The following is a 23,186-nucleotide window of genomic DNA, read 5'->3' on the forward strand; positions in this document are numbered from 1 at the left end:
ACTATCTCTATTCAAAGAATACATGATCCTACATAGTAAATCCCAAACAGTCTACACAGAAACTACTAGAGCTAATCAACAAAGTTGCAGGGTAAAAGATCAACATGCAAAAATCAGTTATGTATCTATATGTCAGCAATAAATAATCTGTAAGGGAAATTAAGAAGTCAATTCTATTTACAATAACATCAAAAATAATAAAATACCCAGGAATAAATTTAACAAAGGATATGAAAGACTTGTGTACTAAAAACTATAAAACACTGCTGAAAGAAATTTAAAAGACCTAAATAAATGGAAAACTATCTCATCTTTCTGGATTGGAGGACTTAACAATGTTTAGATGACAATACTACTCAAAGTGATCTACAAATTCTATGCAATCCCTGTCAAAGTTAATGGTCTGTTTTTCAGAAATGGAGAAGCCAATTCTCAAATTTGCATGGAATTTTAAGAGGCCATGAAAAGCTAAAACAATCTTGAAAAAGAAGAAGAAACTTGGAGTACTCCGCTTGCCATTTTCAAAACTTACTACAACGCTACAGTAATCAAAACAGTGTAGTGCTAGTATAAGAATAAACATACAGACCAATAGAATAGAACTGAGAGTCCAGAAATAAACCCACCGTCTATGGACAATTGCCTTTCTACAAGGGCATCAAGAACATTCAAAAGAGAAAGGACAGTCTTTCAACAAATGGTGCTGAGAAAACTGGATATCCACATGCCACATGCAAAAGAATGAAATTGGACCCCCTACTTCATACCATATACAAATATTCACTCAGAATAGATCCATGAACCTAAATACAGTAAAAGAGCTAAAACCACTTTTTCAAATCTTAGGATAAAACATAGGGATAAATATTCATGACCTTGAAACATGTTGGAACTAGATAGAGGTAGTGTTGCATAACATTTTAAATGTACAAAATGCCATTGAATTGCTCAGTGTAAAATGGTTAAATTTATGTTATATGGACTTCCCCTCAATAAAAAAGAAATTAAAGAAATGAACAGGACTGAGAGTCAGATTAAAAGTTCCAATTTCTTTTTTGCAATGTTTGATCTTGTGGCAGAATGCCCTTAACCTCTGCCTCACTGAAAAATTAGAGATGAGAGTTCCTGCTCTGTATATGTTACAGGATTCTTAAAAAGGTCAAAAGAAGTGTTGTACTGAAACAGTCCTTTGATACTGCTAGGTGCTCTGCCAACACAAGCTGCCATGGCGATTCCTGCCCAGTCCTGTCAGTGCCGTGCCAGGCGCCTGGGCTGGTGTGTGCATTTGTAGTTTCATTCTCACAGTGTGGGTGTGGTTACAGAGGGGGAAACTGGGAATTGGAGAGGTGGAAGGACCTGCCTCGTGGCACAGGACTGGAGCTCAGATTTCTAATTCCAGACACACGAAGCTCTTTCCACCACAACCTACTGGCCCCTGCAGCAGACTCTCCCAGCTCTTTGCCTTCAGAGTTGCCTGTTTTAGTGGGAATCCTGTGCAAATGGCAGTAATTATTGAAACTTTTCTAAATAACTCTTCTGTCAGCCTCACTCCATCACTTGGTTTCTATCCCTAATTCAGATGCCACTCCCGGTCAAGACCACACTCTCAACAGCCACCAAAGGGCTTGGAAAGAACAAGAAATACCCGCAGCAGCTGCTCCATTATGAGAGATGGTAGTTTGTGCTGAAGAAAAGCCTCCACATGAGCTGGAAAGCTTGCATGCACAGACCACGATGCCCCCAGCCTCCCACCCACCCACCACCCCTCCACAGCGGGCTGCATACACTGGAAGAGCGGGTGCATAGGAAGAGGAAATTAATAGACAGTGTGGAAAGGCAGGGGGGTCCCGGGTGGCCACTGTGCCTCTCTATGAACTAAGAGAGTAATAGTAGCAGCAGGTATTTGCTGTGAGCCTTCCTGTTGCAGGCATGGTCCTTAGGAGAGATTCACTATTCTCATAACAACCATACCAGGTGGGACTGTTTCCCCATATTCAGAAACAATGACTGAGACTCTGGTGATGTCCCCCATTCTTCCAACTGACAGTGTCTGGGGTAGGTGCTGGCAGGGAGCTGGGCAGTGAGGGCAACAGGCACATTCCTGCCTCAAGCAGCTGACAGTCTTGTGGGGTTAGGGGCTGGGGAGACCCTGACCTCCTGCAAAGCGCTTGGTGTTGGTATGTTGCCATGATAGGCCTCAGTAAGAGGCAGCCTGGACAAGAACAACTGCACAGAGAACAGGAGGAGAGGTCAGGGGAGCTGGGCGTGGGGTCCCAGGTGGAGGGAAGGAAAGGCAGGAGAGAGCCTGCCAGGGCCCTGCAGGGTGGCAGGAAGACCCAATCTCACCCCTCACTCAGCTGTGCCCTCTGGAGATGAGGTTCCGGGCTGCCAGCCCAGCAGCCGGCCACCTTTCCCAAGCTCAGAGGCCCAGCTGGGAGCTGGGAGCAGGAGTGTTGTCATGCGTGAGGAAACCTCCAGAGGAGAGCATCAGGCACCCAGCCTGGAGGCTTGTGGGACCTCTCTCCTCCCAGCACCAGGACACCTTTCCATACCTGGGGTTCCAGGCCACACTTAGTGACCTCCTTAGGGGTGCTCTGAGCCCAGCAAGTCTGTCTCTCCAAACTGAAATGTCCCTGTCTGAACAACAGAGAGCACCTCCCGTAGGGCAGCAGGGGTGAGTAAGGCAGGCTTTGGGGCAGGCATGGGGGTGACCCTTCCTGTACACTGAGCACAGTCATAACCCCTCTAATCCTTGTGACACCCTGGGAGGTAGCAACTATTAGACATTTGACAGCCTAGGGAACTGAAGCACAGCAAGGTTATGAAGCCTGTGAGGTCACAGAGCCAATGGGTGTGGGGTTGGAGTTCCACCTGCAGATGCTGGCTCTGAGTGCCCGCCGACCCCAAATGAGGGCCCACACCCGCCTATCCCTCCACCTGCCTGGGATCTGGACGGCAGATGCCCCACATCTCCTGGTAGAGGTCAAAGAAACAGACACCCTGATGGAGCTGGGCAGAGGACACTGAAGGCAGGGGCGCCACTGAAGATTCCAAGCAGTGGCAGTTGCAGACATGTCACAGGCGCATGGCAGAAAGCACCAGGCTAACCAGGGAGGGGCTATCAGCGTCTCCTGAAAAGCAGTAGAGATAAGGAAAGGCACAGCCTGAGGCCCAGAGCTGTGAGCTCCGTCTTCACCTAACGGAGGGCTTTCAGGGCTCATCAGGTCCAGAGAACCATTAGGTGGAGCTGCTGATGTCCGAGACTAGAGGATGGAACGTGGTTTTGCCATATTAGACTCCATGCCTCTGTGATTCATGTGATTTCAATTACTCTCTCTGATCTTACTGAACACTCTTTATACATACAATTCATGTCGTCAAAAATCAATGTGTCTGAAGGTATTGAAGTCTTTTAAAATAAAGTCAATATTTCTCACAGACTCCAGTCCCCCAGTGGATAAGTGGTCAGGCTTCCTCAAAGATCACTTTATGCTTACTAATATCACATCAACCAGATGCAGGGTGACCATATAGGGTGATCCAAAAGGGGACACTTTTGAGAGTGAATGGGGGCCCTATTATGATGCTATAACAACAGGCAAAACTGGATGTGGTCTGCAACCTGGGGCATGTGGTCAACCTGGACAGAGAGGACATGAGCAGTGCCACCATCAACCAGATGTGCCCCAGTGGAAAGACATCTGGCTTCTTGCAGAGTGGCATATATTTTCTTGAAGAACAATAGTTTCCAAACACAGGACTATGGTTTTTGTGTCTTCAAATACCTGCCATATTATGACTAGTTTATGCCATTAAGCTGATGTAAGATGAACAGAAAAGGGTAGTAAAAAGACAGGTTGCAAAGTTTAAACTTTCAGTGTCCTTCATCCAAGGAAGTCCTTTAAATGTGGATTAAGTTATCACTTAGGCAGAATTTAAGTATGTTTTTCAGATTTAGTTACAATTTAGGGCAGAGTTATAAGTACATTTTTAGAAATAATGACAAATCATTCTCAAAATAGATGGTTTAGGCCATGCAGAACAGTCATTTTAATAAAATTTAACCCAAGCATCAAAAATGGGCTAATCTATATTGTTCCATTTCTTTCCATCATTCTTTTATCTGGCTCCCTACAGGGAGCTAATTTAATTTGAAAAGATGGGAGATATTGGCTCCAATGCGTGTTCCCAGGGACATCAGAGCAGAATGAGATCACTCAGAAGGAAACTTCTCTCTCATATCTGTAAATGGTGAGGTCTACAAAGTCTTCTTCATGAGGAAGCTCTTATAAACCACAGCAGTCTTCAAAATCTGATTTTCATCAAAAACCCTTGGTCAGGATCTAGTTGTATTGTGGGGAAAAAAATCCTGAGCCTGGTGTTTTGTCAGTGTCCTGAGCCAGACACAGTGGCCACAGGTCCCTGCCAAGGGAGAAATCACGAGGTGCGACGAACACCTTGCAAATGTCTGTAGATATCCCACTATTTATCACTGGGAAGAAAATCTCATTTGATACAAGTTGGGAATTTGGACTCTGACCTGAGAAAAGTAGGTTCTCTGATTCAGTAGATAGAAAAAAAAAATAGATGCTCTGTCTGGACAGGAGTACAAGCTGGAGGAAAACCCAGCTTGTAGCAGTCATGACACCTGACCTGTGTGAAAACCAGTCCCTTCATGCATTTGATTTCAACTGTCACAGCAGCGCTGTGGTGGAACTGGCAAACTCCCACCAAACCCCTTCCCTTGCTCTGGGCACACAGTATGGAACACACTTCCCAGCAGCCTTTGCAGCCCTGTGACTGCTCCAGGGCTACGCTCCAGCCATGTGGCTACGCTCCAGCCATGGACTGGGAATGAAGTTGACGCATGCTGAGTGAGCTCAGGCAGGTCTTCTACTCTCTCTCTCTTCCACTGTCTGCAGCCACATGTCAATGCCAAGGGTATCCAGGACCGGACCTTGGGGATGGCAGGGACTCTGTCAGCCTGGGTCTGTGAGAAGTGCAGAGAGCACCCTCCACTTCTCACCTCTATGGACTGGGCTTCCCTGAGTAAGGAATTAAATTCTAAGGTGTTAAGTCATGCCACCGAGAAGCTGAGGTTGATCTATTATAGCAGCTAGCTTTATCTTAGCTGATAAAAACAGCACGTGGTTAGGTGGCACTGGGCTGGTGGAGGGAGGGGATGCAAACATGCGTGGCCTGCCTTGAACCTAGGATGCCCCAGGCCTCCTGCCTGCACCTACCATATAGGGGCACGGCCATCCTACTGGGGAGCTATCTGACTCCATTTCACCACCAAGGAAAACATGGCTGAGAGGCCAAGTAATTTGCCTATGATTAAGCAGCTGGCAAGGGTTACAAGCAGGATTTGAATCTGGGTCCACCCAGATCCCAAACTGAATTATCTTATTAAAACAGAGCCCTGGCTGCCCTGGCCCCACACGCAGTGCTACACTCATGTGGCGGCCACATCCTGGTGCTTCTCACCCTCAGTTCAAGAATGAGCATGATGGAAGTCGTGACCCCAGCAGTTTGTTGGGGTACTCCTACCTGCTCCCTCCCATCCTGAATCAGGATGCCCTCCCCCAGGATGACTGCACCCTCCCCAATGAGTAGCAGCTGCTGCAGAGGACCACTCACCCCTCAGACCCACCACACAGCGGCTCAGCCCGCCCTCTACCCCAATGCAGTCTCTGCATCTCCACACCGCCATCCTGCCCTCCCTGCGGCCACTGGCGGGAGCCCCAGGGCAGTGCCCCTGACAGTTGGTATGTCTGCACCAGCCCAGCGTTTCCAGCTTCCCACCAGGGTAGCTGGCTCCCCTGCTGGCAGCCCTGCCTGCTCTCCCTGCTCCTCTCCTTCACCTCCCAGGTAAGCGACTTGTGCTGGCCCTGGGCCTGATGGGCACCAAGCCTGACCTATCTCCCCCCATCCAGGTTCACCTGTTGACATCCCAGCTGCTCAGATCTGTTCAACTTAGTTCAAGAAACATTCCTGAGCCCCTGCTGGTGGCCAGCCCTGGAAACACAGAAGTGGCTCAGAGGGGTCTGTGGCTGCGAACAGCCCAGGGCTAATGCAAGAGGCAGGCCCAGGGAGAAAAGATTCTGACTTAAGGCAGTGAGTGTAGGAATCGTTGTTTTCTCTTAAACTCACCGAGCTCCTGATCTGCGCCACGGTCACACGGGGTCTCCACACACCAGGCAGGAAAACGAAGAAACACACCCTGCCCTCCAGGGCTATGATTTCACTGGGGGACAGCCAGCCACACAACATGTCAGATGGGGTCACTGCTGCAGGACATGCGGGAAATTCAGGAGGAGTCCAGGTGACTACCAGGATTGAGGCCTGAGCAAGCGGAAAGATATAGGCAGCAAGATGCCTTCATATCTGAGTAAGACGCAAAGTGCACAGTCGGGAACTCAGAGGAGAAGAGCCGGGAAGGAAAGTCTCGATGAATTTAAATTTTTTTAAAGTTATAACAAGATTTAAAACACTAATTTTATTACTCAATTCAATTGCTCAGAATTCTCCATGAGCCAGTCTGTGAAACGGAACTTTTGCATTTCTCTCCGTCCCCGCTGCTACAGAAAGTGCAGGGGCTTCCCTCTTGGAGGTGGGTGGAATGCGCGGCCTCTTCCCTCAGAGGTTTGGAGGCATCACTTCCCTTCTTCCTTGCTTTACCTCTGCCATGGCAGTTTTAGTAACCACCACTCTGGGTGGCTGCAGGACCATGCTAAGTCCTGATGGAAACATACTAGTTACGCAAGAAATGTTAGCTCCTCCCTCTTCTCTCTCTCTGCACTGTGGGAGACTCCCTAATGCGACTTCTAACAAAAATGTGAGCCTGGCTGAGCGCAGTAGCTCACACCTGTAATCCCAACACTTTGGGAGGCCGAGGCAGGCGGATCACCTGAGGTCAGGAGTTTGAGACCAGCCTGGCCAACATGGCGAAACCCCATCTCTACTAAAAAAATTGCAAAAATTAGCTGGGCGTGGTGGTGCACACCTATAATCCCAGTTAGTCGGGAGGCTGAGGTGGAAGGATCACTTGAACCCAGGAGGCGAGGAGGCGGAGGTTGCAGCGAGTCAAGATCGCGCCACTGCACTCCAGCCTGTGAGACAGAGTGAGACTCCGTCTCAAAAAAAAAAAAAAAAGTGAACCTGAAAGACCCACTGTGTTTGAGGATGAGGCATCCTCCCTGCAACGCCCTGTCCCATCACCTACTAGACTCAGGACCCACTGATGCACATGGTCTCAGACACCTAGCATATTAGGCTGTGTGTGCTCTCCCATGGGTGGGTGGGGTGCCCCAATCTGGCCCACTGGCTGTGTGCGAGCTGGCTGTGACCGCCTGAGCACCAGTCTGAATGTGTGCTCCCAGGTGTCCCCTCCTCAGGGCCCAGCCTCATTCTAGGCTTATTAAGAATGAGGGCAAGACAGTTCCAGCCCCTGAGGACATCAGGATTGAATAGGACAAGTACACGGAGGACACTCACAGAGACCCCCGGGCTGAGTGAGTGGTGTTCCAGGCCACTCCCTCTTCCTGACCCAATCCCCTCCTCCCTGCTTGCTGATAGGACACTGAAGCAGATTGAGAGAGGCCCTTCCTGAGGCTGTGTTGGCGCAGGAGCACTCTGCCCCACACAAACACTCACAGCCCCCAGATGTGTCATCAAGGACCGCATTCAGCTGCAAGCAAAAGAAAACCCAACTGACAGTGGTCTCCACATATCCGGGAGAGGGTATCTTAAATGCAGCAAATGTCAAAGGAGGCAGTCCCAGGAGGGTGTTCACCCTGGCTTCACTCCCCCATTCTTTGGCCACAGATGGCTGATACCCTGGCCTCTTGTTTGTCTACCGAGAGAAGGAAGCAAAGAAGGAACATGCCTAGGCCACAAAAGCAAAACCTTTGCCCGAAACCATCAGATGGTAACTCATCACCAGACTGTGTCACCTGGCAATGTGCAGATGGACCAGAGGCTTAGGAAGGGAGGTTTCTGTCTGGGCACGTTAACTCCCAAACAAAATCAGGATTCCATTCTTAAGGAAGAAGGGAGATGGATGTTAGAAGGACAAATAGCCGAGCTAGGAGTTTAAAGTTTTATGTTATACCAGATGGGTCTGAGAGGGACTGGGAAAATATTGGAGTCTGCCCGAAACACCCAGAGAGACCATTAAAGGGGCAGAGGGAAGGTTGTAGATCCGATGTGGGGCCTGCTTGCCCAACACAGTAAGACCGGGTATCCACATGGGTTTTGCCGTGGCAGAAAGGAAGGCATTTATTTGCAAGGCACAAAGCAGGACGACCAGCAGCGAATGTTTAAATTCTGACTTCCCCAATGGCTTGCCCAAAAGGTTTCTAAAGGCAAGGGTAAATCTCATGAAAGCAAAGGTGATAGGCAAAATCTAAGTCAGTACATGGGAGTTACATATTGGTTTTGGCCCAAAAAGACGGGATATCTTAAAACCACGGGCTTACATGTCACAGGTAAATTCAAAGATTTTCTGATTTACAATTAGTTAATGAAAAGAAGCTTTGTTTACAAATTTGAGGTCATCAGACAAGAATGTTAGCTCTGGCTGGTGGGTGTGACTCCTCCAGGCCCTTCAAGAAGAAATTTAGAACAAATAATTCAGGTCTAGAATTCAGTCTTCAGGTCCCCCTTCCCAGAGGCCTATGTGCCACAGATCTGTTTGGTGGGGGTCCAGGTTTCTGAAAAACAACTCTGGGACATATGTTAAGATGTTATCTTTAGTTTCTATAGGGAACCAAGCATCTGACTCTAACTTCCTTGGCGGTTGTTTTAGACTACTACTATCTTTTTACTTATCAAGTTGCTCATTTACTTCTCAGGGCTAGCTGGGTACCTGGAATTTCCCTTAAAGGAACTCAAGATTTTCCTTTATTTCCATGCTTGGGGGGCCACGGGCCCTAAAATGGGGTCCCTGCTCTGTCTCAGGAAAATGAAAAAATGTGTGGCTTGCTTTTATCCTACCAGGTATAGTCAGTACAACAAAATGGTTAAATAATATTCACTAGAAACATTTTTCTGGAATCCAATGAAGATCATCAGGCTGAAAAAAATCCCCAAACCAAAAGATATGTCTGAATAGAAGCATGTGAAAACTGCCCCATTTATAGCCCTCGAATTCATTCTTCAATTTTAAGTGTTTTACTTTCACAGCCTTCAAAAGCCACTTTCCCATTTAGAGAAGAAACTCTCTTAAAGGGAGTATTTTTTTTTTGCCCAAGATCTCTCTCCTGATAAAGTGCTCCACGGAGATCTTATGCCACTTTTCATCTTTCACAAGAGGTCAAGAAACTCCCAGGAAGAGCTGGCTCTCAACCATGGGCCCACGCTTTCGGTATGTGCAGCCCCCACACGTGTGAACTTGCCTGCTCCCCTGCACCAGGGGTCTCCCCTCCAGAAACAGACGGGAGGTTTCCCCATCAACACTGCTTTTAAAAAAGAAAAAGGGGGGCGGCGGGGAATCACTTAGTTGGACCTGACTTTCTTTTCTTTTTCTTTTTTTTTTTTGACATGGAGTTTCACTCTTGTCGCCCAGGCTGGAGTGTAATGACAGGATCTCAGCGTACTGCAACCTCTGCCTCCCAGGTTCAAGCTGTCCAAGCTGCCCAAGTAGCTGGGATTACAGGCACCTGTCACCATGCCCAGCTAATTTTTATATTTTTTTTTTAGTAGAGATGGGGTTTCACCATGTTGGCCAGGCTGGTCTCGAACTCTTGACCTCAGATGATGCGCCCATCTCGGCCTCCCAAAGTGCTGGGATTACAGGCATGAGCCACCGTGCCCAGCCCCCAGACCTGACTTTCTAAATAAATCATTCCTGTTAGCAGGCCTCAGAACCATGCCATGCACCCAGTCACCCATCTGTTCAAAGTCAAGTGCAGAAGTCCTGAGCATGGCATCAATGCTCCGCACCTCGAAGCGTCATTCCTAACCCACACAGCCAGGAAAATGAAAATGAGGCTTCTTTCCCCATTGTACCACGAGACAGCTGAAGCTAAGGTGGGTTACCTCATCCAAGGTCATCCAGACAAGAGAAGGGAGGCAACGGTCCACATTCCTTCCACTGCCCCATACACTTCCCTACACATCACGTATGATTTCCTGGGGGGAAACAAAGAAAAATAAAAGAAAATATTGCATCTATCTTATGCTAATAAATGCCCAATATATCACTGCATCTCCTCCTCTTCATGAATACCCAGTTCCCAATAGTAGTCCCTATTACAGCAGCTCCTAGGTTCTTGTGTCTGGTGAAGCTAGTAAAAATCTTACACACTTAAAAGATGCAGAAGCAGAATCCCAAAATTGTCACTGAGAAAAAAATTGAATTTTTAGAGCCAGGTTAGTTTTTTGTTTGTTTGCGTTTTGAGACATAGTCTCTACTCCACCCAGGCTGGAGTACGGTGGCACAATCTCAGCTAACTGCAACCTCCGCCTCCTGGGCTCAAGCGATCCTCCCACCTAAGCCTTCCAAGCAACTGTGACTACAGCTGTGCACTATCACACCTGGCTAATTTTTTCTTTTTTCTTTTTTCTTGTTTCTTTTTTTGTAGAGATGGGGCTTACAGGTCATAGGTAGATTAAAAGATTTTCTGATTTGCAATTAGTTAATGAAAAGAAAATTTGTTTATAAATTTAGGGTCCATCAGGAAAGAATGTTAGCTCTGGCTCACGTGTGTGACTCCCTCCAGGCCCTTCAAGAAGAAATTTAGAACAAAGGATGGTAGTCCAGAATTCAGTCTTCAGTTCCGCCTTATCAGAGGTCTATGTGCCACAGATCTGTTCAGTGGGGGTCTGGGTTTCTGAAAAACAACTCAGGAACGTATGTCAAGATGCTATCTTCAGTTTCTATAGGGGAACCAAGCATCTGACTCTAACTTCCACTTCCTTGGCCTGTTGTTTTAGACTACTGTTACCTTCTTGCTTATCAAGTTGCTCATTTACTTCTCAGGGCTAGCTGGATGCTAGCCTAGGCTAGTCTTGAACTCCTGAGCTCAGGTGATCCACCTGCCTCAGCTTCCCGAAGTGCTGGGATTGCAGATGTGAGCCACTGCACCCGGCCTAGCCAGGTTTTTGGTTTTTGGGTTTTGTTTTGTTTTGTTTTGTTTTGTTTTGTTTTTGAGACGGAGTCTCACTCTGTTGCCCAGGCTAGAGTGCAGTGGCATGATCTCTGCTCACTGCAACCTCCACCTCCCGGGTTCAAGCAATTCTCCTGCCTTAGCCTCCCAAGTAGCTGGGACTACAGGCACCCACCACAACACCCGGCTAATTTTTGTATTTTTAGTAGAGACAAGGCTTTACCATGTTGGCCAGGCTGGTCTCGAACCCCTGACCTCAGGGGATCTGCTCACCTTGGCCTCCCAAAGTGCTGGGATTACAGGCGTGAGCCACCACACCTGCCCACCGGGTTAGTTTTTAATTAATCAGCCCATAATAGAAGAAGAAGGAAAGAACATACCTAAGAGAGATTGGCATATTAGTCATTCAGTTCCAATGCTGATATACACATGGCTACACAACCATACAGATACATGTGCACACACATCTGACACACACTCACCTACAAACACACACACACATACACATGAGCACATATCTCTAAGGCAATTCACATATTCTAAAATACTCAGAGTAATTGATCATAAAGTGCTATCTATTTATCCATCAACTGTAATCACCATTGTCGTGTCTAAAACCCCCCCTGTTTCACCTAAAATGTTAAATACTGCCTTTTGTTTTCTTGCTGTCTCTTTCACCAAGTAAGTTTAATTCCCGCTGGCAAAGGAAAAAGTTACACACACATGCATGCACGCACACACACACATACACATAGAATTTCTCCAAGAATATTGTTAGGATTATCTCACCTGAGAAGGGAGAGTGAGAATCATGAGAAAGCTGAAAATATTAAGATTGGATTTATTGTTTTGCGGAAAGGGAGTAGCTGAAACTCCCTAGTAATGAGCAGAAGCTTTGTTTTCGGTTCTGTGATATTAACCTTTATTGCACTAAGATAAAGCTGACAAAATTAGAACCCCTCACTTGCATTACAACTACACGGGGGTGGTGGGTCCATGAGAAGCAGACCCCCTACGTGACCACAGGAGCAGCAGCAGGACAGAGGACCCGCCAGGGTCGCCAACAGGGACATCTTGGCCCAGACATCATGGACAGGGTCCCCCTTGGCTCACCCGACCAGGCAGGTAAGACTGTGGGGCCAGCAAAGCTCGTCACCTCACTCAGGGACAAAGACATCCTGCCCAAGCATGGGAGTTGGAGGTGAGGATGAGTGCCAGGTGCCTTCTCTGCCCCCTGTACCCCTAACAAATAACTTTCTAATGCAAAGACCCAGGACTTAGAGGTGCTCGTCGTGATCAGCACGTGGGGGAGTGTGGGAAGGACTGGGTTAGGACACACACAGACACACACCTAAGGCAACACTGAAAGAGCTCTCCTCCCCACCCCTGAGGCCACACCTGGGGCTCTTGCTGACAGGGGCACCCACAGCATCTAAAAGGAAACCATCGCTGCCTTCTGCTCAGCAAAGATGACCCCATCCTCCCTCCAGAAGGAGAACGGTTTCTGGAGAGGCCCTCCCAGGACCCTGCCCTTGCTGCACTCAGGTCCCTGGTGTTTGGATTTCTGCTTCCAAATTGTTTAAGCACAGGGCCTCTCATCTTTTCCCCCAAAGTGAAAGAAACCTCAGTGGATGCTTGGAAACCACATCAGGAGGCACAGGTGATTACATGTCCCAGAGCCAACACTTGTACATTCCCAAGCAGAGACCAGCTGCTAGAATGGCTTCTAAAGAGCCTGGTATCCCTGGAGCAACAGAATCCCGTGGCACATAAAAGTAAACCAAAGGCTAGGGTTGGAGGAAGCACACCCACCACTAACAAAGGATGCACAGTGGATCCTTTAAGACGCTTAAAGGACTCTTGGCCTCCAAACCTCACTTCCACAAAAGCTTATTTTTCTTCTCACAAGGTTTGTGTGTCCCTCCCCCAGCGTTTCTAAGACCTGGCTGACGTTTATAGTTCACTGCCATGTGTCTCCCACTTTCATCTGTATGAATTTCCCCAGTGTTAAAGAATCCATTGCGCCCCCCAACCAACTCAAGCACAGAGGTCGTTCCTTCTGGAAAGAGTCCCAATCCCAGCCTTGAGGATGAGGCTGGCATCCTCCCGCTGGCCAGGTCTTCTCCGCGAATTGGGATCTGCCTCCCGGGAGGATGATACCTGTGGCTGCTGCTCTGCGTGGCTCACCTTGGCCAGGAGCTAGATTCCTGCTGGTGGGAAATGCATAGCCTACTTGCTGCACCCAAGCCCCTGGAGCTTTCATTCTGCAGCAGTTTCTTCAGGAAAAAGGTCATCCCTAAAGGTCAAAGGATACCAAGTTTATAACTTGAGTTTATAATGTATTTCAAACTTTTTTTTTTTTTTTTGAGATGGAGTCTCACTCTGTCACACAGGCTGGAGTGCAGTGGCGCAATCTCCGGTCACTGCAAGCTCTGCTTCCCACGTTCCTGCCATTCTCCTGCCTCAGCCTCCCGAGTAGCTGGGATTACAGACACCCGTCACCATGCCCGCCTAATTTTTGTAGTTTTAGTAAAGACAGGGTTTCACTTTGTTGGCCAGGCTAGTCTCGAACTCCTGACCTCAAGTGATCCCCCAACCTCAGACTCCCAAAGTGCTGGGATTACAGGCGTGAGCCACCATGCCTGGCCTTAAACTTTTTAATTATGAAAATGACACACATAGAAAAGTGCATAAAACATATATTTATAATTCACCCAATAATAGTAAAAGTCATGCCCAACCACACCGAGGTGAAGACCTAGAGCCTGCCAAAGCCAAGGTTCTCTCCCTGACCCCTGCCTCAACCCCCATGGTGCCCACCATCTTGACTTTTACCATAGTCAATTCCTTGCTGTGTTTCATTTGTTCACCTGCATATGCATCCCTACACAACGTACGGTATTCATAACATCTGTAAATTTTTTTTTTTTTCTCTGAGATGGAGTCTCCCTTTGTCGCCCAGGCTGGAGTACAGTGGCACGATCTCAGCTCACTACTGCCGCTGCCTCCTGGGTTCAAATGATTCTCCTGCCTCAGCTTCCCGAGTAGCTGGGACTACAGGCATGCACCAACATGCCCGGCTAATTTTTGTATTTTTAGTAGAGACGGGGTTTCACCATATTGGCCAGGATGATCTCAATCTCTTGACCTCATGATCCACCCACCTCGGCCTCCCAAAGTGCTGGGATTACAGGCGTGAGCTGCCGAATAAAATCCTAAGTCCCCTGCCAACTGAATGTACCCCCCTCTTGGGCAAAAGGACCCCAGAAAAACCTTAAAAACTGAGTTCTCAGCCATGATAGGATGGGAGGTCAGACATGCCTCATTATCCCCCCTCCCTTTTACTTGTAGTATACACACAACAACTGACCAGCATTCATGTTAAAATAGAGGCCGTATGACTGACAGAACAGGCTCTGTGGCAATAAGATGCCACATTATAAACAGGACCCGAGGCCATGTCAGGCAAGGGTTAAGTCCCACACCCCTAAGCTTTAAAGAATAAACTATTTTCTAACTGTCATAAGGTTCTTTTTCTCTAGCAGCAAAACAAGCACTGGCCATGAGATAAACAATGTTAAAGCAATTTGTAGCTCACCACTAGACAATGACTAACTAAGCCCGCTGTTTCATCAGCCATAACTACAGCTTTGATTGGACAAGAAATGGATTTCAATAACTTTCCCCAGACAAGAAGACCAACCACCACAGACTGGTTCTGGCCAGTTTACAGAGGCTGCCTTCAGGTCCTGAAAAGATCTTTTCATGTATAGGGCTTAATTGTAATAGATTTAAATGTTAAGTCTCCTCCCCAGGGTGGATATAGGTCATAGGTTACATACATGTGTGTTCAATACGCATGCATCAGGACCACCTTCATGAATATTCATAGCTCCTCCTGTAAGCTGTTGAATATGTATGTTCAGCCAAACCGTTCAGCACAAAGCTCAGCCCCTCCTCTTTGAAAATGCCTGTCTGTGGGCTTTGCCAGAGGCTACGCTTCCCAGCCTGAGGAATGGCCACCTTGTAGACTCTAACCCTTATAAGAAATAAAGTCTCCTCTCAACATTTATAAATTTGCGATTTTTTTTAGTTAACACATTTAAACTCTATTGAATATGAAGTATACAATCATCTTACATACAGATAATGAAAAATGATGCAGTTAAATGAAAAAACACTTTCTTGATTAGAATTTTCATTTTATGCTTATTAAAAAGAAAATTTATGATGTGTGTGCACATAGATTTTATTATATATTATGCTCGTGCATGCATTAAAAAAGAAAAATTAAGCTAAATATTCTGGTTCAAGTAGTCTGAAAATCTCTTCCTAATTGGGCTCCACATTCTCCACATCACTTTTGACCCAGATTGTCTGTGTCTGCATTTCCCTGGCTGTATCATTCTCTATGCAAAAAGAGTGCTCGCCATTGAGAATTTCTTACCATAGTGCAGCTCCACTCTTTCTGGGCTTTCTTACAGACCGCTGGCAGTCTTAGCATCATAATTACCACGAAAGTCAAGACCATTTGACCTCATTAGCCAATAGGTGACATCATCTTCAAACTTCCAGAGCCTCATCGTAGCTCATATAGAGGAGCTGCTGGTGCCACTGCTGAGTGTCTGGCTGAGTCCAACTGCACAGCTGGCCTTTTTGGCAGTTTGAGCTGCTTAAGAATTTTTAATTTGTTTTCGTGTATGTGTGAGGCATCAGCCTGAGTTAGTAAGTTACAAGTGAAGTGATAAGTATTCTTTTTAATAAGCATAAAATGAAAATTTTAATCAAGAAGTGTCAGTTTCATTGCATCATTTTTCCTTATTGGTACATAAGATAATGGCACACTTCACAATCAATAAGGTTTTAAATGTTAAGGATACAGTATGTTGTTTAGGGACGCATATGCAGTATTTAGGAGTGCACTGTGCTACAGATCGTGAAGGTGAAGATAGCAGGTTGGCAGGGCACGGTGGCTCACACCTGTAATCCCAGCACTTTGGGAGGCCAAGGCCAGCAGATCACGAGGTCAGGAGACCGAGACCATCCTGGCTAACATGGTGAAACCCTGTCTCCACTAAAAATACAAAAACTTAGCTGGGCATGGTGGTGGGCACCTGTAGTCCCAGCTACTCGGGAGGCTGAGGAAGGAGAATGGTGTGAACCCAGGAGGCGGAGCATGCAGTGAGCCGAGATCGCGCCACTGCACTCCAGCCTGGGCAACAGAGCAAGACTCCGTCTCACAAAAAAAAGATAGCAAGTGCCTTTGAAGGTGAGGCAGGGGTGGGAGAAACAGACCCCTGGGCTTCTGTCTAGGTCTTTACCCAGATGTGGCTGGGTATTCACTTTCACTTACACCATGAGTTATGAGTCAGACATTCAGGCAGGGCACAGCTAGGCAGTTCTCTGGCTCCCAGTGGTATCATCTGAGGTGACTGAGCAGTAATCAGTTGATGGACGAACTGGAGGTTAGAAGGGCTCAGGGCTCCCAGAAAGAATATCCTAGCAACAAGCAAGTCAAGAGATTTCACCTGAGTTTTTAACCTTGGTTTCTTCTAAAAGTTCTGTTGTTTTTTTTTCAATACTACTATATAACTTTATACACTTTCCTATTCCCCACAAATATTTTCAAGCTTGTCTTGATAAAACATACTAAGATTTGTTTTATATGCTATATCTGATTATTTCAACATTTAAGTCTTTGAGAATCCATTGTTAATTTTTTTGGGAGGTGGGGTGGTGCTGCTGATTTTCATTCATGGTGTCTTACTTCTTTGTACTTGACCATCTTTGACTATGTGCAGTTATTGTACTTGGGAAGTTATTAAAAGAGTAATCTTTGAAGGCCTAGATGAAGGCATCATCCTTCAGAGAAAACTGGAAATACCTCTTAGGACACCATTTCATGTCCCCACAACTTCCACCTACCCCATAATATAATCACCTTCTGCTCTCCTCTCCCTGAAGTCTGGTTCTCTTGTGAGGCCATGTTAATGAGAGCCTTCTCCTTCATCTTGAACACCTTGGGGTCAACAGGTAGAATTGGCTATTTCCTCACTTGTCAGTGCATAGCTACTGCCATTTTTTAAATTCCTCATTAAAAAAATACTTGTTCCATCTTTATTCATAGCATTCAGCTAAGTAACACCCTACACCTCAGAGATTTCATCTCTTGAGCTATATTGGTACAAGATTTTTGCACCTGGTTCACGACGTTCCTTTGCATCCAATTTCTGTCATCACTCAGAATGACATCAACATGTATTATTACATCCACTTTAAATTCAACGTGACCATAGATAAGTCCTGCAAATCTGCACCCTCTCTTCCTGTATTTCCAGTAATAGTGAATGTGCGAATGTCTCAGCTACTCACCTAATCACCCAACCCAGAGGCCCAGACACTTTCCTAGACAACTCTGCCTTCCAATGAGCACCAAGTGCTTCCTTAATATTTTTTCCAACTACCTCTGTTCCTGTCCCCACTGCCCCTGCCTACATTCAGCCTCACTAATCCCCAGGCTTGGATGCTGATAAATGACTTGAGTGGCACCTACAAAACAGCTAATGAAGCTCCCCGCATCCTCCCACCAGGGCCTCCACAGAGCTGGTATGAACTACAGAAAGGGGCAGTTACTTTCCCCATGACGCTGTCATTCCCATTCGTATTGCAAAGCCTCTATTTTTTAATTTGTCCCACAGCCTGACAGACCCCAAACGCACATTTACTACTGGTATAGATACACATATTAAGACCAGTGGTGGCTGTTACAGCTCACATAAAAGCTGAGTTCCGTTGCTTGGGCTGACTTTATGTGTAGGGGGAATGCAAGCCTCTAGAATCTCATGAGAACTGACTTCTATATTGGGTGCTTTTCTGTCTCCTCCTGTGTCTCTCACATAAGACCCATCAATGAATGCTATTAAGTTAACATGGGAACAAGACTATATGATGAATCAGATGGAGGCCATGCATCTTCATTGAGGGCTGCGAGGTGGTTGTGCTGCTGTCCAGTCAGGATCTGGCAACAGAGTCACTGGGCTCAAAGTTCACACCTTCCTAGAATCCCACTAGGGTCAGCCAGTAACGCTTACAGAGCACTGACAAGTGCTGTGTCATAGGAACTTCAAAAAGCAGCAGCAACAGGCCAGGTGTGGTGGCTCACACCTGTAATCCCAGCACTTTGGGAGGCCAAGGTGGGTGGATCACTTGAGGTCAGGAGTTCAAGACCAGCCTGACCAACATGGTGAAACCCTGTCTCTACTACAAATACAAAAATTAGCCGGGCATGATGGTGCACACCTGTAATCCTAGCTTGGGAGGCTAAAGCAGAAGAATCGCTTGAACCCGGGAGGTGGAGGTTGCAGTGAGCGCCACTGTACTCCAGCCTGGGCAACAGTTAGACTCTGTCTCAAAAAAAAAAAAAAAAAAACAAAGCAGCAGCAACGGCACAAGGCCCAAACAATTACATCCCCGAGCCAAGGCCAGCACCTTCCCAAGCAGAGACCCAATGTTGGAATGACTTCTAAACAGCCTGGCATCCCTGGAGCAACAGAATCCAGTGGTACATAAAAGCCAACCAAAGGCTAGTGTTTGAGGAAGCACACCCATCACTAACAGCACCCTTGTTCTCCTTACAGAAAAGGGAGAAGAGATGACCAGCTAGGAACTGACTCCAAGTACAGGCAGGAAAACAATGGCTACTTAAGGATCCGAAGGTTTCTTTAGCTTCTCCTAGCTATTGCAAAAATGCACCTAACGATGCTTCATGTAGCACCACCATGAGTGGCTTGCCTCTCAGAAGAGACAGGGACCGGTTGCCTGCGATGCACACCAACCTCAAAAGGGTGGAGCTATTTCTTCGCGGTGACAGAGCTATTGCTACATGGAGCTGTTGCTTCATTTGTAAAAGAGGTGGCTTTGGGGACGGAACTATTTCCCATCCATCAGCCAATAGCAAATATTCCAAATACTTGACCTCGGTCTAACGATGTTGGAAATTATCTAAAGGAGCTTTATGCCCTTGAGAAGCCAGAATTTTCGTGAAGCTAATATATCTTGTTTTTGTTTTGGGGACAGGGTCTCACTCTGTCACCCAGACTAGAGTGCAGTGGTGCGAGCTCGGCTCACTGTAACCTCCACCTCCCAGGCTCAAGTGATCCTCCCACCTCAGCCTCTCAAGTAACTGGGACTACAGGCACCCACCACAAGGCCTGGCTCATTTTTGTATGTTTTTATAGAGATAGGGTTTCACCATGTTGCCCAAGCTGGTCTCGAACTCTAAGCTCAAGCAATCTGCCCACCTCAGCCTCCCAAAGTGCTGGTTTTGCAGGCATGAGCCACCATGTCCGGCCTAATATATCTTGTTAGCACATGAGGTGTTACCTATCAATAAATCATCCATATATATCCATATATGGACTCCTGAGGTGGGGGAAGTTTCTTTAAGTTCTTTTGTAAATGCCTAGAGATTATAGTTGGCAAATCTCTGAATCCCTGGGGGATGCATTGCCACCAATATGGAAAGCCTTCATAGGTAAACACAAAGAGATACCTTGGTTCCTCTGCTGAAGGTATAGAAAAGAAAGTTCAACATAAGTTTATTACTAAAATTAGTCAGGTCACACAATAGGAGGCTAAGAGGTTGAGTACTACAACTGTCAGACATACCAAAAATATATTTCTATCAGATTTTGTAAAAATATGTAAGCAAGCTAAACTTCTTTGTCAGTTTCCCTTCCTTTTTCATAGGTAATATAGGAAGACTATTACAAGGCAAATGTCCTTTCTTTATGATTCTCTTTCTAGTTCTCTAATTACAGGTTCTATTCCCTGTATTTGAGCTAGGGAGAGGATATAGCTTTACACATGACCATAATTTTTCTTTGGTGTAAGCTACAACAGTAGGGTCAATCAAATGATAGACTTACTGAGTCAATGTGTTTAAGAAAGACTTCAGCAAACAAGGCCTCTTGTCTGACCGAAGATGGCTACACATCCTCCAATTTGCCCAGTGGAAAGGCTCACTCAAGGTGTTCCATCCTTGTCACCAAACTTGTGGGGGCAGAAAGGAAACCAACACCCAAAGGAACATGCCAATTCAAAAAATAGAGAATGATTAGATAATTCTATTATTTAGAAAAAACCTGAATGCATTCAGGTAGTCAGCAAGTGTCTACACAGCTATGGTAGATTTTTAGCTCTGTTGTTATGGAATTAAAGCTACAGTTACTATCCCTCATTCCATTTTTAGTAAACAGCCAGAAGCTATTCAATTTGCATCAGTAGTTACGTTGAGTTTACCCTGATGGCCTGATTTTTATAATTCTTTATCAGGCTTACCCTGATGTTCTTTTATTATCATTCCTTACCACTACCTCCTGTAACTGCCCAAAAGTGTACTCACACACACGAGGGCATGTTCAGTTTCCCACACTCCACCTCAACAACTGGCACCAGAATCTGCCCAGTTGCTCAAGCCAAAATCTCAGGAGTCATCCTGGTTTTCTCTCTTGCCACCCTGTGGCCCCACATCCAATCCATCAGCAAAAAACAGCTGGGAGCTGGAAAGGCAAGACTCTCTTCCTGTGAGTCCTTCACACCGCCTGCACCTGTCTGAGCCACCATTCCACTCCCTCTCCCACCTACAGCCTGGTGATGTCTCCCTTCTCCTCTGCCTTCCCTCTTTGCAGCTCAATCTTTCTTTCCCTAGGTTATCAATTGTATAATAAAGATTATAAAATCACTCTATCCCAATAAATATAGCTTCTATCAGTCTTAATGATTGAAGCACCGCAGAATTCTCGGTTTGGAAGGGGGTTTTGCTGCTTAAAAAGTTTCAAAATCACTGCCAGAGGGAACCAGCAGCCCTTTTGTTGATAGCAGAGCCAGCTCCTCTCGCAGGTGAATAAACAACCATAAATGAGACACAGCACATTTGAGCAGTCTTTTAAAATCATTTAAGCTTTAAAAATCATTTAAGACACGTTTGTTTTAAAAAAGTAATTCAAATCAAGCATTTGCAACATACCTACGATACCTCTATGGAGACTTAGCATCTACAAGACCCAGTTTGACAACTGCCAGCGCCAGGGAATAAGTGAAGTTTCTCAGCCCAAGTCACACAAGGCCCTAGCCAACCCACCTCTGCCTGCTCCCTGGGGCTCTCCTCTACCCCAGTCCTCTCTCCCTAAAGCCAGCGAGAGGCTCCGCGATTGTCCACCCCAAATCCTTTCCCCTTTTTCGAGAATAGCAAGTGAGTCCAAGAGATGCGGTCACGTGATGCCGTCCGACCAATCTGGTGTGAGCAGAGGCCCCCATTCTTCCGGGGAGGGGGGCGGGGGCGGGGCCGGGCCGGGAGCGGAAGGAGCAGGGGTGGACAGAACAGCGTGGGGAGGGGGCGGGGATAGGGCGAAGCAGGGAGGGGAGGGGGCGGGAACAGGGCCAGGTGGGGCGGGCGCGCGTGTGGGGGGGGGGCGGGCGCGCGTGTGGGGGGGGGGCGGGCGCGCGTGTGGGGGGGGGCGGGCGCGCGTGTGGGGGGGGGCGGGCGCGCGTGTGGGGGGGGGCGGGCGCGCGTGGGGGGGGGCGGGCGCGCGTGGGGGGGGGCGGGCGCGCGTGGGGGGGGGGCGGGCGCGCGTGTGGGGGGGGCGGGCGCGCGTGTGGGGGGGGCGGGCGCGCGTGTGGGGGGGGCGGGCGCGCGTGTGGGGGGGGCGGGCGCGCGTGTGGCGGGGGCGGGCGCGCGTGGGGGGGGGCGGGCGCGTGTTGGGGGGGGCGGGCGCGCGTGTGGCGGGGCGGGCGCTGGGGTGGGCACAGCAGGCGCAGGGTCTTTCCCACATGCTGGGCTGCAGGGTGAGGAAAACCCATCCCGGAGGAAGCTGGCGGTTAGGCTGGCTGAAGGCATTCTGCGTGATGAACACAACAGTTCTCAAAAAAGTAATGATGTCATACCAGAGCAGCAGGAGGGGGTGGTCTGTGACCATGTATGCTTGATAAATTCTGGATTAAGCAAAGTAGGCCGGCTTCTTTGTCAATAGACGTATTGGGTTATTCCCGGGGGGGCTGCAGCCGGAGCACCTCCCACTCCTTCGCAGGGGTTATTTCTGAAGACCCCCTCTTCGAGGAGCTCTGCTAGGGCCCTGCGTGCACCTGCTGCCCTGGCCTCCTGGCCAGCAGCTCCGCCAGGCTCTAGTGTGTCTGGCCTGGGCTACCTCCCGGTACTGTCGCCGCAGGCTTTGGGACCCGTTCCCGCCGCGAGGCTCCCGAGGTAGCCCCGGCCTCCGGTTCTTCTCAGATAGCCCCGTCGTCCAGCCCAGAGCCGGGCACTAATGCCTTCCCTGAATGCTGAAAGTTGTTGAATGGATATGGACAATGATTAGAATCATGTAGAAAACATGAAGCGATGGTCAGTATGTTCTGTTTGAGAAATACTGAAATGTGCAACACAAGCTAGAAATAACAACATGCAGAACAGCACAACTTTATAAGACCCGCGCTGAAGGAGGCAGCATTTGTGTGAGAGCGCCCGGCGCTGCCCAGAAGAGCTGGAACGCCCAAGGAAGGCCGCTGCTCAGCGCAGGACCCCTGGGCTCCCGGAAACGGGATAGCGTTGCTTATCTTTAAGGTAGGCTTGGGAAATACCTTGTTTCTCCGTAGTTTTGTGGGTGTATATACAGATACTCCTTGACTTACCATGGGGGTTACATCCCAGTAAACCCATCATAAGTTGAAAATACCATAGTCAAAGATGCATTTAATACACTTGACCTACGAAACATCATAGCTTAGTGTAGCCTGCTTTTAACGTGCTCAGAGCACTTACAGTTGGGCAAAATCCTACTTTATAGTTAAGTGTTGAATATCTCATGTCATTTATTGAATACTGTACTGAGAGTGAAAAAGAGAATGATTGTATGGGTACTCAAAGTAGAGTTTATATTGAATGTGTATCACTATCACACCAGTAAGAAGTCAAAACATCATACGTCGAACCATCCTAAATTGGAAATTGTGTGTGTGTGTCTCTGTGTGTGTGTGTGTGTGTGTGTGTGTGGTTTTTAACTGATAGGCAAGAGACACTTC

At 47.5% G+C, this 23,186-nt stretch overlaps 2 long non-coding RNA genes across 2 annotated transcripts; both read right to left on the reverse strand.

The window, feature by feature from the left end:
* Nucleotides 1-4,021: 4,021 nt before the first annotated feature.
* On the reverse strand, nucleotides 4,022-10,134 carry LOC134807973 (uncharacterized). Its single transcript, XR_010149724.1, has 3 exons — nucleotides 10,042-10,134; nucleotides 6,154-6,345; nucleotides 4,022-4,957 (listed from the first exon to the last, which is right to left on the reverse strand). It is a non-coding gene; the product is annotated as an uncharacterized LOC134807973 (long non-coding RNA).
* Nucleotides 10,135-12,005: 1,871 nt separating this feature from the next.
* Nucleotides 12,006-21,376, reverse strand: LOC134807972 (uncharacterized). Its single transcript, XR_010149723.1, has 4 exons — nucleotides 21,139-21,376; nucleotides 20,039-20,162; nucleotides 16,465-16,610; nucleotides 12,006-13,407 (listed from the first exon to the last, which is right to left on the reverse strand). It is a non-coding gene; the product is annotated as an uncharacterized LOC134807972 (long non-coding RNA).
* Nucleotides 21,377-23,186: the final 1,810 nt, after the last annotated feature.

The sequence above is a fragment of the Pan troglodytes genome, chromosome 13, assembly GCF_028858775.2.
Source record: "Pan troglodytes isolate AG18354 chromosome 13, NHGRI_mPanTro3-v2.0_pri, whole genome shotgun sequence".
In the NCBI taxonomy this organism is placed as follows: Eukaryota; Metazoa; Chordata; class Mammalia; order Primates; family Hominidae; genus Pan; species Pan troglodytes.